Genomic DNA, 7,764 nt, shown 5'->3' on the forward strand with positions numbered 1-7,764 from the left:
AAAAATGAAAAATAATAAAATGGTGATGTTTTTGTGTTTTTTGTTTGCTTGTTTGTTTTTTGTTTTGTTTGGTTTGGTTTGGTTTTTGAGACAGAGTCTCACTCTGTCACTGAGGGTGGAGTGCAGTGGTATCATGTAGGCTCATTGCAACCTCTGTCTCCTGGTTTCAAGCAATTCTCCTGCCTCAGCCTCACGAGTAGCTGGGATTACAGGCGCACGCCACCACGCCTGGCTAGTTTCTGTATTTTTAATAGAGACGGGGTTTCACCATGTTGTCCAGGCTGGTCTCAAACTCCTGACCTCAGGTGATCCACCCGCCTCGGCCTCCCAAAGTGCTGGGATTACAGGTGTGAGCCACCGCGCCTGGCCTAAAATGGTTATGTTTTAAGTAATTAAGTTTTGAGCCTATTTTTATGCAGTGGTAGATAATTAGGATACTATCTCCAGTAAAAGCCTGGATCTTATCTTGTTTCTGTTTCTCGTTCTAACATTGCTAATTTCCCCTCCACGGTTCCTCTAGCCTAATATCCTGGTTCTGATAACTCCAACCAATCTGAGAACTCCAAGAAAAGGCATATCTGTAATTTTTGACATCTTTGTTCAAGATCCTAGATTTCTAAGTAAACATTTTCAAATCAAATAAACTTAATAAATAGCAAAAACTATTCTTTCTGTATTTTGAAGATACCAAGAATAAAATAATAGTTAATAACTTAAGGATTCCAGTTGTAATTGTCAGAGTTGCATTATTAATTATCATGCTAATATGCATCCCCAACTATAAGGATCCCACTTTAAAATTTAGCTTTATCCTCTAGTGAAATTTATTTTTTAATGATTATTTTCCTGGTTGGTATATCCTTGGTCCTCGTGCAACATTTAACCACTGCTTGCTTCTTTTCTGGCTCTTCTTTCTCCTCCTAATCACTCCCTCAAGGTCCTCCCTAAATCCAGTCAGCATTACTTGATTTCATTCCCACAATTTCAATGATCACTTTTGTATGTACCTAGCAAATGGGTTCAATAATAGTTGTTGAATAACTAATACTGCCTGCTCAGCTCATCTTCAAGACCCAGCTCAAGTGGTCACTTTTGCATGAATACTGCCTTGTTCCTGCTATTAAATCTGGCCTCCCTTTATTTGAACTCGCATAGCTCTGTGTTTGTATTTTCTAAAAATTATCAAAATTTGCCCTGTATAGGAGGAGCTTGTGAATACACCTTTCCCTACCAATTTCTAATCTTAAAGACAGGCTCTGTGTCCTTGGAGACTTCATCATGAACACTCACTTCTTCTTAGTCTTATTATTTAGTCATATTAATTTTATTTTTATTTACATTATGATTTCCACTAACCCCCGGTTAGAAGAATGTTTCACAGGAATCATAATTTAGGCATTATCTGCAAGTCATCTTTACTAAGAAACTAGAGAATAAGAACTTTTTCTACTTAGAAGTAACAGAATGCTGACCTTTACAGCATGTCATCCTGAAAGATTTTATCAGATGAGAAAGTAGACTGAGTCCCTGAAAGTTAATTATGTGATTCAAGTCTTCTTTCTGAATTCATTTTTTGTCCACTTGAATTTTCCTCCTGTTAAGACACTTTTTAACTTAATACAGATGAGCCATTGCTTTCTCTGTCTAGTGTCCCTAATTTAACATTGTGTCACTTTAAAATCTTCATGAAAGCTTTCAAGGTCACCACCAATCAGGCTTATCATCTTGATAAAAAAAAATTGCTTCATTGTGCCATTTTGTCTTTTATTTATTTGGCATGACCCCAATTCCTTACTAAAGTTATCTCCGGGAGTAGAATGATGGAGGCCAAAGGCTGAGAAGGGTAGCAGGGAATGGGGGGGATGAAGGAGGGGATGGTTAAAGGGTATAAAAATACAATTTGATTACTTGACTATGATCTAGTATTTGGTAGCACAAAAGGTTACCATAGTTCCATAGTTAACAGTAATTTAACATGTATATTTTAAAATAATTGAAAGAGTGGAATTGGAATGTTTCTAACACAAAGAAATAACAAATACTTGAGGTAATATATACTACAATTACCCTGATTTGATCATTACAAATTGTATAACTGCATCAAAATATCACAGGTACCCCACAAATATATACAACTATTATGTATCCATAATAATTAAACATAACAAATTTTCAAAATTAAAAAAGTTACCTCTGGGAAAATAAAGAGAAGTGTTTTCTTAAATCTACACTAATTAGAATGCATACCCTTTTAAAATTAATATATAGCCAACAATGTAGGATTTTAGAAAACAAAGACAATTATCACTGATATCCCCCTCTCTCTTTTTCATTAGAAGGTAAAATCATGGAGCAAGATAGTAAGAAAGGGAACTATGGCATGCATCATTTGATTACTCAAAGTACCAAACACCAAGATTGGTAGAATAGACAAGTCAATAAATGTATCACACTGTATGTAAGAAGAGATGGATAGAGGGCAAAGATGAGAAGGTCCATTTTGGAGATGGAGAATGTGAGAACTGCACGATATTTAGGTAGACATATTAACTTAGCATGGTAGGCCCAATTGGTAGTGACCTTGAAAACTTTCATGAAGGGCTTAAAATGCTGTAAGTTAGCGACACAAGATAGAGAAAACAAAGGCTTCCCTGTATTCAGTAGAAAAAAATGTCTCAACACCATGAGAATTCCAGTGGACAAAAATTGAATTCGGAAAGAAGACTTGAATCCCATATTAATAATTAGCTTTCAGGATTTTAAGGCTTGATGAGAGGAAGCTTGGGCTATACATGCTAATACAAAAGTCATCAATGTAAAAATTATATTTAAAAAAATTATATTTTAAGGTCTCAGAATGGGTGATTATATCCAGGGAAAACCTGTAGCAGAAGAAAAGAAATGTTGGAGGAATGATTTTATTTGATACCTGCCTGTATGCTTTAGTAGGGATGGAAAATAGAATTCTGTCTCAATACAGAATATGATTCACTCAAAACCAAAGAAGTAATGAATGCTATACATATAATTAGATGCATGCAAATATTTTCCCAGCTTACAACAGAAATAGTCCATAGTTTATCTACGCAAACAAAACTGAGCATAGCTAGAGGGAAAGTAGTAAGGCAGTGTGTTTGTGATATTTGTGAAGGAATGAATGGGAGAATGTTAAATTTTGTACCTGGAATCTAGAGGCCTACATGATCAAGTCTGTTTGTCAAAGCTTTCTTCTTTTCTTTTTTCCCTTGCCCACTCTCCTTAAAAGGTCTTTCAACAACTGAATTGTAAGAGTTGGTCCCTCCTCTTCTGCACTAGTTTTCTATCCTATCAAGCTGCTAACCATTATGTCAAGCTTCTAAGAAATACAACAAAATTAATATTCCATCCAAACACACTTGCTCTATTTCTTATCACACTCTCTATCCTCAAACCCTGCTGGGGTAAGCATGACTTGTGATGAGAAGGACCTTTTTACCCATCCTCACTTTGCTATTATGGCAAAGCCAGATTTCTCTTAGGGTCCAGGACCACAAGACTGTGAACACTCACATCTCACACATTACTATTTTTTGTTCTCAAATATTCACAACTCCAGACTGTGGGAAACATTTATAAGACAAATGACCTGGTTTCTTCTACAAACAAGTTTCAAGGAGGGAGAGAAGAAGGACAGAGATAAAGGAAGAACTTACCAATTGAGAAAGATTAAAAAAACAGCAACCACTCATAATGCACAGGTCATGTCTGAATTTTGATTCTACTTTTAGAAAAAAAAACCACATTCATATTTATAAGATACATGAGATCATTGGAAATTAGAATACTGACTGGATAATTGATGATACTAAAAAATGTGAATTCTATTTGTGATCATGGTATTGTGGTTGTTTTAAAAAAACATTAACTTTTAGAGATATCGACTAAAATATTTTCAGATCCAATTATATTGTCAGGCATTTGCTTCAAAATAGTATACGATTGGTGGAAGTGACCACAAATTGATTGTTATTGAAGTTGGAAAATGGTACCTAAAAGTTTCTTATATTCCTCTGTCTTTTTGTGTTTGTGATCTAATTTCTCTTTAATAAAAGACAGATCTGATAGATAGAGAGATGGATAGATAGATAGATAAGTAGATAAGAGGGAGAATCTCAGAATAGACAATACATAAACCTAAAAATGTACAATTGGGAGATGGCGTAGTGAGGGCTGCATGAGTAGGCCTTGGGAAAACAATCATAGAAACTCTATGGTTTCTGAAAGTCTAGTGTCATGCACATCAATGATCCACCTGCATAATTTCTTTTTGGTGTTAAACCTACATTTCAGACCTATTACACAATTCTTACAAAGATTCTAAAGTGCACCATGACCTTTTCAGATTTGGCCGACACCCCGCTGCTCACTTTGTGTATCCACTCAAGAAAATTTCCTGATTACAGCCTCTGTTGACCCAGCAGCTTAATTTAGAATGGAAAGGTAAAGAAGATTTTTTTAGATATATCTGTGGCACCTTTCTATTAGCCACCCCTACCATGAGTCACATGTAAAATGACCTGCCTTTCCTGTCTTTCATGAAGTATGTAATTGAGTTTTCACCTCTTCTCCATATTTAGTAAGATCTATGCATGAGAAGGAGGCCATAGGCTAAATTACATTTAACCATCTCAATTGAAGTTGTCTCAGGAAAAGTAAAAATTTTTTATTCATTATGACTGACTCTTTTATGAAAAACCTTAAGTTCAGATTCTAATATCTTAAAAATATTCCCACAGTTTTATTAATCTAAGCTTGTTAACTTCATTTTTAATGGCTCTACCACAAGTCTTCTTCAAAAATCATTTTCATTTAGACAAAAAGTGCCAATTTCCAACTCTGTAGAACTGACTGTGGACTTTAGTTACTGACCTTACATAACTCTCATACTCAAAGCAAATGTGTTTTCCTTTAACTTGGAGTTCCCCTTGTACAAACGTCTTCACCTGAAAACAAATGTAATTTCTTATTTATTCAGCTTTATTATTCTTCAGAACGTGTTAGAAGTTCAGGCTGGAGGCTAACATGTTCAAGTTTAGGAAGTGGATTATTTCAAATCTTACAAAACAAATGGATTCTTGAAGAAGACGAATGTATAATACAACACGGTAGGGAACCTAGGCCAGGGATAGAAAGATCAGAGGGATCTTACGTAGAGGAAATCTGCCTTTTTTTCTTCCTTGTCGAACATCTGAACTTCTTTTCCATGTTTGGGAAATTTTCTGAACCTGAGTTTTGGTAGGAATCAGAGCATATCTTTCACTAAAAAAGCCCACAAAGGCCAGTTCATTGTTTTCCAAGCCCCTGAGACAGCTGATGTGCAGATGTGGATCTAGGCTCAGTTAACCAAATGCACATGCCATGGATCTGGAGTCTGGAGCTAATAACATAAAAAAGCAGTGACTCCAGGGAATTATTTCTGTTGCAAAAGCAGCAGCAGCAACATCAAGAGTCCAGAGGCAGGATTGGCAGTGTTGCCATGGTGACAGGCAGAGCCCATGATAGCGTGGGTGCAAGCTGCAGCATTCATGTCTGGTGGCTGCATTACTAGTCATCTCACTGGACTGCTTCTCAGAACTAATTTTGTTTATTTGTTTTGCTTTTCTATTTTTGGTTGTGCAGTTACCTTTTAAACTTGCCCATTCTCCAGGTGCTTCCTTATCTTTGCCAAAATTCTTCAAGTTACCCAATATTTGTTCAATATATTATTTTTCAGCTTAATTCAGCCAAAGTCAGCTTCTGTTGCTGGTAGGGAAAAACTCTGACTTTGTAGAAAATGGTACCAGTAGTGACTGTAGCACAAAACCTCCAGGAAATCTGAGGGATAGGGAGCATCTAAGGAATAGGAAACTGATAGTCCATGGCCTACCATAACAAAACAGCTAATGAAATTATCATCCAAGTTCCCTTGCAATGAATGAACTACACAACAAAGGCAATATTTTGGGGGTTCATGTCAGCAAGGCCAAATGAAGGGCATAAGGTATTGAATGGCTTCAGGGCAAGATAAAGTGAGGGCTTTTAATAGCACTTGTCAGCTGAAAGGGCAAATGAAACACTCAAACCTCAAATCCTTGTCTCAAGGCATGGACTCAAATCCATAGTCCTGGCACATCACCTCCTCCTCCACCCATAGCTATGTGGTTTATGAATGACTCTGCTCAGTGTGCTACTATCAGCTGGAAGTGGACAGCTGCAGAGTCACATCCTCTGACTTAAAAAGCAGTGGATAAAGAAAGTCTAATCAGTAGACAAAACCTTGGGCAGTAGATGTCACTGTCCTCTTTGCCTCTAAAAAGGTAGCCTAAAATCAAGATTTATACCAATTTGTGAAGATCTAATGGTGTTACTTGATGGTCAGGAATTTGGGGGATGGGAGTAGGGAAAGAGAGAGGATTTGTAACAAACAAAGTTTGGGAAAAAGTTATGAGCACATCCAGCCTATGAAGATGGGTGTCTATCATGTGAATTCTCACCAAAGGCCTCCACTCTGGAAAAAGTGTTTCATAATTAGGAGAAAGTTGAATCACTCTAGATCCTTCCCCAGTTGCCCCAGTGTTTGCTTGGTGGGCTCAGGCACAAAATGATCAGAGTAGCTGATAACTACTGCAGTGTAACCATCCATTCCAAAACTTGGTAGTTTAAAGCTATGGACAAGGGAAAAACTGAGGGAATCACAACATATGCACTTGCTGTGGTATTTCAGGGTCCTTCCTCCTGAGGTCAGGTCTTTCATTCAGCCAGTAGATCCCAGGTCTAACACCACCTCAGATCTACGCATGAGATTGTAAGTTTTGTGGAGGGCAACTGCCCTCAACTGCCCAATCATTCATTCGTGATTTCTTTTAATTGCACGGTTTTAGTAGTACTTTTACTAGTTACCAGTTGACTAAGGACAGCATGTTCCGTCAACCACAGAGTCAGGCCACACCTTGCCCCGTTTCCAAATTTGCCATTCATTAAAATGTGTCTACCTGACTTTTTATTAAGTACTGTCAATGGACTCTGTTGTCTTAGGGATCTTTGCATCTCCACTGCAATAGTGAGCCAGTTTTGTACTGGCAAGTCTCGCCATTAGCCCTTGCCTACTGAGGATGGCCACTTTGAACGTTGTACTGATGTTGATGCCCCTTGGCCAGTACATTTTCCATTGTTTTGGTGAGTGACATATCCCCTGGGCTTTTCTATGGAACATAGTCACATGATGGAACTTCTAGCCTTGCATAATATATTCATAGTGCATTCATCCTATCACGTCCACATCTCTGAGCCTTTTAATCTCTTCTTACACTATATGTCATGGAAATTCTGGCATTTCTTCCCTATGTGTCATCTATCACTTTCTGCTTATCCTCACCATCTCCCCAAGTCTTTCTCAGGGTGTTAAGTCACATATCCTAAGCGAGATTTAAATATACTCTCCTCTATCCAACCATTATGTCATGCCCAACCTGATCAAGCACCCGCCAGATCCAACACCATATGAACCCTCCAACTCCTCCAGGCACATGATAGCAAGATCTTTCCTCACTTGTCAGACCCAGCATATTACTAGATGAGGTTATAACTCAGCCCCAGTTGTTCTCCTAGTAGACAGAAGGGAGTTAAGGGTAGATCCTAGGAAAATGAGTGAACATATATTGTCTTGGGAGGGCGAGGCCTCTGCATCATTTTCAAATGGAGGGAGGTACCTACTTAGGAAAAGTTAGGAAAGTAGTTAGTAGTTAG

This window comes from Gorilla gorilla, chromosome 7 (assembly GCF_029281585.2).
Source record: "Gorilla gorilla gorilla isolate KB3781 chromosome 7, NHGRI_mGorGor1-v2.1_pri, whole genome shotgun sequence".
In the NCBI taxonomy this organism is placed as follows: Eukaryota; Metazoa; Chordata; class Mammalia; order Primates; family Hominidae; genus Gorilla; species Gorilla gorilla.